General features: G+C 45.4%; 1 protein-coding gene across 7 annotated transcripts in view; it reads left to right on the forward strand.

Moving 5' to 3' along the window:
• Positions 1 to 10,389, forward strand: part of SRD5A1 (steroid 5 alpha-reductase 1) — a 58,955-nt gene extending 48,566 nt beyond the window's left edge. For 4 of the 7 annotated variants that reach the window (XR_009353695.1, XR_009353696.1, XR_009353694.1 and 1 more), the window contains 3 exons: positions 5,057 to 5,216; positions 6,427 to 6,976; positions 8,160 to 10,389. The gene's annotated coding sequence lies outside the window, so the exon portion shown is untranslated. The remainder of the gene's footprint in view (positions 1 to 5,056; positions 5,217 to 6,426; positions 6,977 to 8,159) is intronic. The other 3 variants (XR_009353698.1, XR_009353699.1, XR_009353700.1) reach the window with 3 other exon arrangements.
• Positions 10,390 to 11,328: the final 939 nt, after the last annotated feature.

The following is an 11,328-nucleotide window of genomic DNA, read 5'->3' on the forward strand; positions in this document are numbered from 1 at the left end:
GAAATGCTGACTTTGGCAAGATGTCATTTTCAGGTGTGGGTGTCCTCTTTCACCCTCCCAGAACATGTCGGATGCTGGGCCGAATGCAAACAGCAGTTAAATTTTAAGTCCTGGGCTAATTTGCTCAGTTATTTGTGCAATAAAGGATGGTCCATTGTCCCTTTGTACAGACCAAGGCAGTTCAGATCTAGGGTTGCTTTCCCTTAATAAACATTCTGTCACTTCAGTGGCCTTTTCTGTTTCACAAGGGATCGCTTCTATCCATCCAGAAAAGGTGTCTGCATAGACCAGTGAGTATTTATATCCTTTACAAGATGGCATTTGTAAAATCTAGTTGCCAGTCCTCCCCAAGATATGTCCCCCGACTTTGGACTGGTTTTAAGGGGCAGGGTTGAGCCCTCTGGGATTTACTTATGTGCAAACGACACAGGGTTCCTAGTGGTTACGTGAATCCCATCAGAGGTGTTCTTAGTCATCTGCTGCACGGCCTTTTCACCCAAACGAGTAGCCTGATGTATACCATGCATTGGTTTCCATTGGTTGCCTTTGGGTATAAAGACTTTTCCTCTATCGTTTTTAAACCAGTCTTGTGCATTTTTTTGAAAATCCCCATTCTGGGGCTACCCAGATTTCTTGGTCCGAGTAGACTGGGGCTATATCTGTTACTGGTGTCTGGACTGGTGTAGGACTCGGGACTTGCACCATCTGCAGGTGATTGCCTCTAGAGTCCCTCGACAGGTCCTTCTGACGTCCCCTGAGGTGAATTATAGCCTCTGTCTTAGGTTTGGGTACAGTCTGTAAAAGGGCTGTTAGTTCAGGCCCATATTAATGGGAAAGTTATGGCTTGTTAATAAGCCTCTCTCTTTCCAAATTGCCCTGTGCATGTAAGACTAGGAAAGCATATTTAGAGTCAGTATAGATAGTAACCCTGAGGTCTTTTGCCAACTGTAAAGCACAAAGAAGTGCGATTAGCTGCACTTTCTGGGTGGACATATGTGCTGGGAGGGCTGTGACCTCAATAGTCTGGGTTAGACAGACCGTGGCACACCCTTCACCATGAAATTGCTGCCCTCCATAAACCCTTCGTCATGTGCATCACCCGTAGGAGAATCTTCCAAGACTGATCTGCTAGAATACATGGGATCAACAACATCTGAGCAGTTATGTTTTACAGAAGAACAATGGTCAGGGCTGGACCTCAGGGCAACTGGGTTTCAGGTCTGGCAGGTCTCGAGGAAGTCTTCCGGTGTGTCTAAAAGCCAAGCCTGGTATTTAGTAAGTTTCCCCTCATAATCTGTCAGTGGCCTTTAGTTTCTAAAGCACTTTGGACCTGATGTGTAGTCATCATAGGCTGGTACTGTCCTGTGGAAGTTCTGGGGCGTCCTCTCCCAGGCGGGCGGGGCCAGCCACCCCTCGAAGACAAGCCAGCCACACGTGAACTACGTTGTCAAGTGAAAAATAGCCCACCAGACCCATTTCATGTCCTCATTTTTTGGGTCTGAACTCCCAAAACATGACCCTTTTTTTCTGCTACACGTAAAGCAAAAGCTTTTCCTAAGTTCAGTAGAGCCAAAGCTGGGGCTGATAAAAGCTTTGATGGGACGCTTTGAAGGCTGTCTGCTGGACTTTAGTCCAGAGCAAAGTCTCTTCACTGGGACCTTTAACTGAATCATCTTATCGCTTGGCTAAGAACCCAAATCCAGGAATCCACAGGTGGCAGAAGCCTGCCATGCTTGGGAAAGTGTGGAGTTCTTTGTAGTTGGGGACCCAAGATCTAACACAAGCTTTTTTCTAACAGAAGGTGGAGTTCTATGACCTGGCCTTAGTTCATATCCCAAATATTGTACTTTCTGTGTAGATATTTGTACCTTTTTAGGGGAGGCGTGATGCCCTCTGTCTGCCAAGAAATTAAGTGAGGTTATGGAATTACTATCCGACATTTCCTTTGTGGGACTATGGATTAAAATGTCAACCACATGGGACACCTGGGGGGCTCAGTCCTTAAGCGTCTGCCTTCAGCTTGGGTCATGATCCCAGAGTCCTGGGATCGAGCCCCGCATCAGGCTCCCTGCTCGAAGGGAAGCTTGCTTCTCCCTCTCCCACTCCCCGTGCTTGTGTTCCCTCTCTCCCTGTCTCTCTCTCTCTCTCTCTCTCTGTCAAATAAATAAATTTTTAAAAATAAATAAATAAAATATAAAATAAAGTAAAATAAAATAAAATATCCTCTACATTTTGAATTATAGTCCCATGAGGCAAGGATCCTTTTCGGAAGTCTTTACTGAGGGCAGCCCCAAGTGAGGACAGTCTAAATCCCTGGGCAAGACCATTCAGGTTAATTGAGCTGCCTGTGGGCTTAAAGGTGAGGCCCATTCAAAAGCGAGTAGAGGCTGTGCCTCCTCACTTAGCGGGATGCAGAGGCAGGCATCTTTTAAGTCAAGCAGTGTTACATGCAACAGATGAATCACTGAACACTCCATCAAAACTAATGATGACTATATGTTGGCTAATTGAATTCAAATTTAACAAATAAATCAAGTACTGTAAACCAATGGGGATCCCCAGGGACCTGGGAGAGAAGAGTATACGGACTCGGTGCCATGGGATGAAAAGGGACCCACGTCCCACGTAGAGCTCTTCGATCTTAGGCCATTCGAGAGTCCCCCCTTGGCTTCTTGACTGGTAAAACTGAAGCGTTGCAAGGAGATTGACAAGGCCTTAAAGTACCAGGTTTGAGAAACGTGTCAAGAAGTGGTGTAACCCAGCTTTCATTCTGCCTCTGGCTTTAAGGGAAACTGTCTCCTATGAGGCATAGCGGCTGGGTCTTTTAAGGCCACTTTCACGGGTTGGGCTTTAAGAGTCCATCCTGGGACAGGGCAATCCCAGACCTGTGGGTTTACTACCTTCCGGATATTAGAAGGGACGTCAGGGTAAGGGTCTGGTCTCCAGGTGTTCAAGAGGACAAGCCATACTCTTCCTTATAAGAGCAGAACAGCTCCCTGGTTTATATATGAAATCTCGCCCAAGGAGTGGAGTGGAACAGGATGGAAAGACCAGAAAAACTGCATCTCAGCAGATGTCAGGCGTCACCAGCTCACATAGACTGTGTTTAAAGTAGCTATTCCCGCCGGTGTCTTCGGGTCCTGGTGTGTATATTTACAGAGAGCTTCTGTGAAGCCTGCAACAGCCAGATTGTCAGCAGCAATTTGGGGGACTTTCCGGATTTTGTTCAAATTTACAGATTTGGAGAATCCTTTTTCATTTCTTCTAACAGGGAAGGGGTCATAGGATCGCATCTCTCTCTCTCCCTCCGTTTTCCTGACATTTCCAGTGTGGCTCAGTCACTGGGACAGCAGTGCCCCTTAGATAACATTCTCCATCTCTTGTGGCCAGTTTTTCCTCAACAAAGATTCAATATGATAGATAGACAGACACACGTCACATATGTGTGTTTATCATATATCATATATATAACATCATCCCTATATGCATATATATGTGTGTATGTGTATATACACAAGATATATTTATGTATATCTTGTCAGGTCAAATCAAACACAGTGACTACTTGTTCAAAACCCTTGAAAAACTGAAAAAGGTTCCCAGAACATTGACCTAATAGTTATTTTATCTGAGCCAAGTGTGCCATGGAGGACAGGACATGGACTCCGATAATGCCCATTTCTCCATTAGCAGCCTCCCTAAGGGATGCAACGCTGATTTAGGGGGAACTGCCAGGAGATGGGGAATTCTGTTCCTGGTGTGTCCAGCTGGACCTGGAGCAGAGGGGTCTTGAGGCTTGTAAGGAAGAGGGCTAGTGATAGCATCAATGTCTCCTTTAGTGGGAGGCTTGTGGCTCCTCCAGTAGCCGAGGTTTATTAGGAGGAATGGGCATTCATCATCCAATCCATCAGGAGGGGGCTTATTAGCCTGGCTAGTGGCCAAACACATTCTGCAAGAGCCCCTGAGGTTGGGATCCCAGTTTTAGGACCATGAAGGCTTGGACATAGTGTACCTCTGTCCACTTGCCCTGTTTCCTGCAGGAGAGATCTAACTGGTGCATCATATTCAAGTTTAATGTCCCATTAATGGGCCATTTTTCCTCAGGAAGAAGAAGAGGAGGAAGGGGAAGAGGAAGAAGAAGAGGAAAGAGAAGGAGGAGGAGTGGGAAGGGGAGGAGGAGGAGGAAGAGGAGGAGAAAAAGTGGTGCTGGTGAGGAGGAGAGGCGGGGGGAGGAAAAGGAGAAGGCGATGATGAACAGGCTTGTCTTTCTTAACTCTTGCCGTCTGAATTGACTCTAGAGGGTGAAAAGGCATACCAAGAGAAAATCCTTGGGGACTAAAAGAAGAACCCATGTTCCTAGAAAAGTAGAGAAAGGTCCATTACCAAGAAATGGTGGAGTCCCATGCAGGATGTGTTCGAGGTTTCTAGAGTCAAAGCAACTGGAGGCATCCCTCCAACAAAATTGCTACGAATGCAGTTTTGCACTAGAGGAGGGATGCTGGCATCCCTCCATTTCCCCCATTGTGTCCTGGGCTACAAATGGGTGCCAGTGAATGGACCTAACTAATGTGCCGTGCCAAGAAGAACCTGCTGTTTTCAACCCATGGAAAACACTAGAAAAGTTTTACAAGGGGAAATTACACAATGCTGTAAGTAGTTAGCAGAGAACATTGATGGAAAGCAGTGAGGATAGAAGTCCATCATGGTCTAAGCAACATTCCAACACATGGCGTCTTTCACAGCCAACTTCCCTTGGAAACAGGTCCCCGGTTGGGTTTTAATTCAATTGCGTATTGGTTTTGGCCGGCTCCAAGCGGAGGTCCCATGGCCAAAAGCAACTAGACCAGGGATATGAAGAGGATCACATTAGACCAATGAGGAGGAAACCTCACATGGAAGTCAAGATTGGCAGCCGTCATGATGACTTAAGTGCCTGTCCCGTCCCCGAGGTAGACAACTTTGTATAAGAACAGGAAGGAAGAGAGGGCATCAAGTTTCTGGGTCTCATTACCATTCTGGCCATGGTACTAGCTTCTAGCCAAAACCCTCCCCGTAGAATGGCTAGAGGACTACAGCCTAAGCAATCCACGTGAACGGGTTCCACTGAGACCGCACTCCTGGAAGAGCCCCGGCATGAGAGTGAAGAAGAGGGAGTCACTCTGGGAGTCACTCACCAAGTTTGCACCTGTACTATGACTCAGAGTCCAGACGAAAAGGTAGGCCCCACTTTGGGAGCCAAATTATGATGTGGGGGTCAGTGAGTGAATGGTCAAGAAAGAATTCTCAAGACATTTTCTGTGCAAAAAGTTGCCTTTGTTATGTTAGTAAGCGTCAGGGATAGCAAAGTCTCTAAAGAATTTGTGTCTGTTGAAAGTGAGGTTTCTAGGACCTTAGAAGGACCTAACTATTGTCAAGATAAGGTTACCCTTCATTATCTAGTAAAACATTAGTCATGAGACCCTTTGGCAAAGCATGTTCCATACATCTCAGATGTGCATCTGTGGACCACACAGAAGATGGTTCAGTGTTGGTTACATTTTTCTTGTCTTTGTTCTCCTCATTCATGTCTCCCAGATCTGGAGACTGGAAGTCCAAGATCAAGGTGTGGGCAGGTTCAGTTCCTCCTGAGACCTCTGTCCGTGGTGTGCACAAGGGCCCCCTGCACTGTGGCCCCACATGGTCTATTCTCTATGGCGACATGCCATGTGTGTCTTTGTGTGTCCTAATCTCCTATAAGGACACCAGTGCTGTTGGACTAGGCCCCACTCCAATGGCCTTATTTTAACTGAATCCCCTCTTTCAAGGTCCTACTTCCAAATATAGTCACATTTCGAGGCTCTAAGATTAGGGTTCAATGTAGGATTTTGGGGGACACCATTCATCCCCCAGCACTTCTTTAGATGGTGGGGAAATGGGTGTGGGGGGGTGGATATCCACCACCATCGCTCCAAGAAGCTGATATTAAGGTGAAAGCAGGACAGGTGAGGAGTCAGCCATGGCGGGGGGTAGAGGGCCTTCCAGACAAAGGAATTGGCTGGGGCTCCGAGCCTGGCCCGGAGGCCAAAGTGGCTGCAGTTGGGTAGAGTGGGGTCAGAGGGGCTGGACAGGCTGGCGAGCGACCCAGGCCAGACCTGTAGGACCCAGGAAGGGGTTGGGCTTGATAGAAATACGGGGCACTCCAGTATTGTTTTAACCTGGAAGTCGTCTTTACCTTCCTGGTAGCTAGTTGGCAGAGCTAGGCTGGAGACCTGACTGTATTCTTGGTCAAGGAGTTTTGATAGGAATTCCTTTCTGTCCTCTTATGTCCCTGCCCCCTTTACTCCCAAGGCCAGATCAGCCTGTCAAGTACATTCAACTACTTGGCCCAACTACTTCCACCAAATTAAATTTCCGATTTGTAAGGGCCTCACTCTGTCTTTCTGGTAGTTTTCTCTCAAGCGGTCAGCCCAGAGGTGTATCACTCCTGCGTCCTGACGGAGGGAAGAAAGCTGGTATGAAGGCTCGGGTGCCCGACAGTAGTTTTGTGCTAGAATCCTGAAGGGACACTAAGATGTTTGAATAAAGGGCCAGGACCACACGCAAACCTCCTTCCTGGGCTCTCCTGTCCCCAGCTGCCCTGGTCAAGCTCTGGAGCGTATTAAGAGAAGGGGCAAGGTCAACCAACATCGTATACCAACAGATGGCCAGACTTCTTCTAGGACAGTAGACAGTTTCTCCCCCCGCCCCGAGTCTCGGATTATAAGCTGGACGTTATTCTGTGCTGTTCGCATACAGCCGTTCTGAAAGGCAGAGCTGTCTCCAGTGTCCAGCGAGGCCCTCTGACACATGGGCTTGAGGCTGGTCTGTGACCCGAGAAAGCTGCCCGGCAGACCCCACAAGGCATTCAGCCAGACGGGATCAGAAAATCCAAGTTCAAGAGAATCGCTGTTACACGTGACCGGAGAACAGACAGCCCGGGCTAACGACTGAAGTGGGCGTAAGGGATGACCGCGGGACGTTCACTTTTAAGCCGCGTCCCCTGGGGTGTGCGTCCCCCCACTCACACAGCTGAGCCGCACACGGCGAGCAAGGGCCACGCCTGGGGCAGGGTGGCGGGGCCCGCGGGTGCAGGGGCGCACACAGCCCACGCGGGGGCCACACTACACGGGGCAAGGAGTAGGCTTTGGGCTCAGACTGCCCAAGATCGGGATCTTGGGAAGGTTATTTAAACCCTGAACCTCACTTTTCTTACCTGTGAAATTGGGACGTTCATCGTGGAGCTAGAGGTGACCAAGGAAGCTGCATGTGTAGGCCGGGGCCGACCACCACCCGCCGGGCCTGGGCCCCACAGCGTCTGGTTTTCCCCTCGCCGCTTCTGCTCCCGCTTCCTAGAGCACCACCTTCTCAAAGGGCCCCGCTTCCTCCCCTGCAGACACCCGCATCCCCAACACATACACACGCACCACGTTCACTCACGCTCCCTCACAAACACATTCATTCACATGTACACACACACAACATTCACTCTCACATGTTCACTCACACTCACTGGCACACACCACATTCTCACACAAATTCACCCTCACACTACATATTCACTGACACATTCACTTACACTCACACCACACACACACAACTCATTCACTCACACACATTCAGTCACACTCACCACCACATTCACTCACACACACACATTTACTCCTACACATTCACTCACACTCACTGACACACACACACCACATTCACTCTCACACAAATTCACCCTCACACTACACATAATCACTCACATTCACTCATATACACCACACATTCGCTCACACACATTCACACACACACACACCTCCACACGTTCACTCGCACACACTAACACTACACATATTCACTCAGTCACACTGACACACCACATTCACACACACATACCACATTCACTCACACACATTCACTCATACACACTCATTCCACACACACACCATGCATTCCCTCACACACACATTCACACCACCACAGACACACATGCAGTCTTGCACACGCACCTACACTACAACAGGTGCGACTAAGTGTCAGCTGTGACTCTAACGCGCCCACCTCTCAGGGACCAAACACAGAGCTACCTGCATCGATGTTTATGAAATCTGGGAACCCTCTGCTTCAAAGTCACATTATCTTTTCTTTTCCCCTAGGAAAAGCCAGTACATCGTCTTTTCCTCAGACGTTTGAAATACCACATCTTTTCATTCACTGGACTCTACATCTGCCTGGGTCTCTTTTGCTGTTCACTACTTTGCTTATTAATTTACTAGACACGAGATTCACGGGATACTGCATTGTTGGGATGTGCTATGCCGTTCAGTCTACTATGTCTGTTGGAGTACTGTACTCTCACGTTGTTGTGTGATACCTGGAAGGACAAGTTTCCTCCAATTATTTTTCTTCCAAAATGTTTCTCTTTTTAAAAAAATGTAATGCTTTCAGACATTTTCTTCCTATTATTTCATGTCATTTTTACTTTATCCCACTTGAACTTTTAACCAAGGGAAGTGGCCAAAACAACCCCCACAACACCTTGTCCGAGTATAATAAAAACTCACGTTTTGGTGGCTCAAAACACTGGAGTGCGTTGGGTGAAGATGTGCTCCTTTAAGCGAAGACATGAGGCAAAAGTGGGGGCCTGAAAAGAGACTCCATGTGGCTGGGAGGAGTGCAGGACTCTTGGAACATCAATAATGCATTTATTCATAAAAGGGAGGAGTTCGAGTGTAAAAAACAGTGGATATAAGATGCCAGATTATACTTAAAAGGTGGAAAAGTGGTTAGAAGATAGTACGGCAAGCACGGGGGGGTGGGAGGGTGCGTGCATGCGTGCACGTGTGTGTCCTCGGACGCTTGGGGAGATGCGGCAATAGATGACAAATCAAAACGTAACATGTAGGGACGCTTGCGTGGCTCAGTGGGTTTAAGCATCTGACTTTGGCTTAGGTCATGGTCTCGGGGTCCTGGGATAGAGCCGAGCTGTTGGGGGCTCCACGCTCAGTAGCGGGTTGGGGGTTCTATTTCACCCCTTCCCTCGGCTCCTCCCCTGCTTGTGCTCTCTCTTTCTCAAATAAATAAATAAAATCTTTTACAAAAAAAAATGACATTCAAACCTTCACCCTGAGAATCAGAAAAGGCTAGCTCGTGAACCTGTGTTAAGAATGATCAATACAATCATTGTTAGAATTAAAAACCAGGATATGTAACTTTCAAAGACCAGAAAATATTGTAAAGCACCTCTCCACACTAGTGAAAAAATGAAATTAAATTTAATTTAAAAAATGAAAATGAAGAAACAACAAAGAAGTAGAACAAAGACCAACATAAGAGAAGTAGGGAAAAGTATAGCAACCAGAATAAAAAAATATAAATGATGTAATACCCCAGAGTAAGAAAGAAAACTTTCAGAAAGTTCCTTAAAACAAAGTACAAGCATGTACTCTTTATAAATTGTGCCTACAAAAAGCTGATGTGCTTAGGTTAGAAGTTGAAGGAAGTGTCTGAGCAGAAGGAAGCCAACTTTGTTCTAATTCAAGATCCTCTTGGCTATTTTAGCATTTTGCATTTCCATTTTTGGAATCAGCTTGCCAAGCTTCACGACGCTGGAATTTTGCTTAGGATTGGGTTCAACCCACAGATCAATCTGAGAAAACTGGCGCCCTTACAATGCTGGTTTTGCAGTCCCTGGAGATGACGTGCCCTCCACGCACGGAGCACTTAGTTCTCCCAAGGATGCTTTGAAGCTTTCGTCTAAAGGTCTTGCACATATTTTAATGTATCTATTTCTAGGCATTTGATTTTCATACTATTGTAAATGAGGCATTTTTTGAAATTTCATGTTCTCCTTGTTAATTACTGCACTGAGAAATACAATTGATTTTTGGGGTGTTTTGGTTTTATATTCAGTAACCTCTCTAAATTTACTAATGTAAATACTTTATGTAAATCTCTTTGGCTTGTCCAGGTACACAATCATGTCTTAGGCAAATAATGAGTTTTATTTCTTTCTTTATAATTCTTCTGCCTTTTTTCCCCCTGGCCTTATCACACACACATAGGACCTACAATATAATGGCGAATTGTGTGGCATCATTGACTCATTCCTGATCTATGAGGACAGCTTCAATAGTCCATCATTAGGAAGTTTACTTAAAGTTTTTGTTTACATTTTGTATTAAATTGAAAATGGACCATTTTACCCCATGTTTTCAAGAGTTTTGGGTTTTTTTTTTTAATGCATTAAATCTCATAAAATGTTTTATTTTTCTGGATCTATCTAGATCATATGGTTCTTATATTCTTGATGTTAATGTGGTAAATTACATAGACTTTTAAGTGTTAAATCAGTCTTACATTGTAATAAACCCAAATTTGACCTAATGTATTATTATTTTCATATGTTGTTGAATTTCACTTATGTTTTATCTAGGATTTTTGCATCTGCCTTCAAAAGAAAGACTAGCCTACCATTTTCCTTTCTGTGATGTCCTTGATGGGTTTTGGTATAATGTTTCGTTGGCCTCAAATCTGATTGGGGGGTCATCCCTTCTTTTTCAATCTTTGCAAGAGCGTGTGATATGGGTGGCTACGCAGTGTATAGTTATGTCCCTTTTTCCTTTTCTAATATTGGTTATACATATTTCTTTCTTTCTCCTTTTTTTAATTAAATTTTTTGGTTTGATTTAAATTCAAGTTAGTTAACATATACTATATTATTGATTTGGGGATAGTCTTTTTCCTTTTTCTTGATCAATTTTATTGAGGTCTTCAAAGAAGGAGCTTTTTGACTTTTCTCTATTGTGAATTTGTTTCCTATTTCGTGGACCTCTGCCCTTGTTTTTATTCATTCTTTCTTCCACATTTTAGATTTGCTATTCTTTTTCTAGTTTCTTGAGAGACTGACTTTCGGCCCATCTTCTTTGTAATAATTTCAAGCTGTGAGTTTTTCTCTTACACTCAGTTTTAGCTTTCCAGCACAGGGTGTTTTTTTTTTCTTTTTTTTTTAAGAATTTTATTTATTTATTTACTGGACAGAAAGAGAGAGAGAGATTACAAGTAGGCAGAGAGGCAAGCAGAGAGAAAGGGGGAAGCAGGCTCCCTGCTGAGCAGAGAGCCCGATGCGCGATTTGATCTCAGGACCTTGAGATCAAGACCTGAGCTGAAGGCAGAGGCTTAACCCTCTAAGCCACCCAGGCACCCCTCCAGCACAGGTTTTAATTGGTCATAGTTTCATTATCACCTACTTCCAGATATTCTCCATTGTCTTTTCTGATTTCTTCTTTCACCCATGGGTTATTTAGAATTGTGTAGTTTAGTTTT

The sequence above is a fragment of the Mustela lutreola genome, chromosome 5 (assembly GCF_030435805.1).
Source record: "Mustela lutreola isolate mMusLut2 chromosome 5, mMusLut2.pri, whole genome shotgun sequence".
NCBI classification, from domain to species: domain Eukaryota; kingdom Metazoa; phylum Chordata; class Mammalia; order Carnivora; family Mustelidae; genus Mustela; species Mustela lutreola.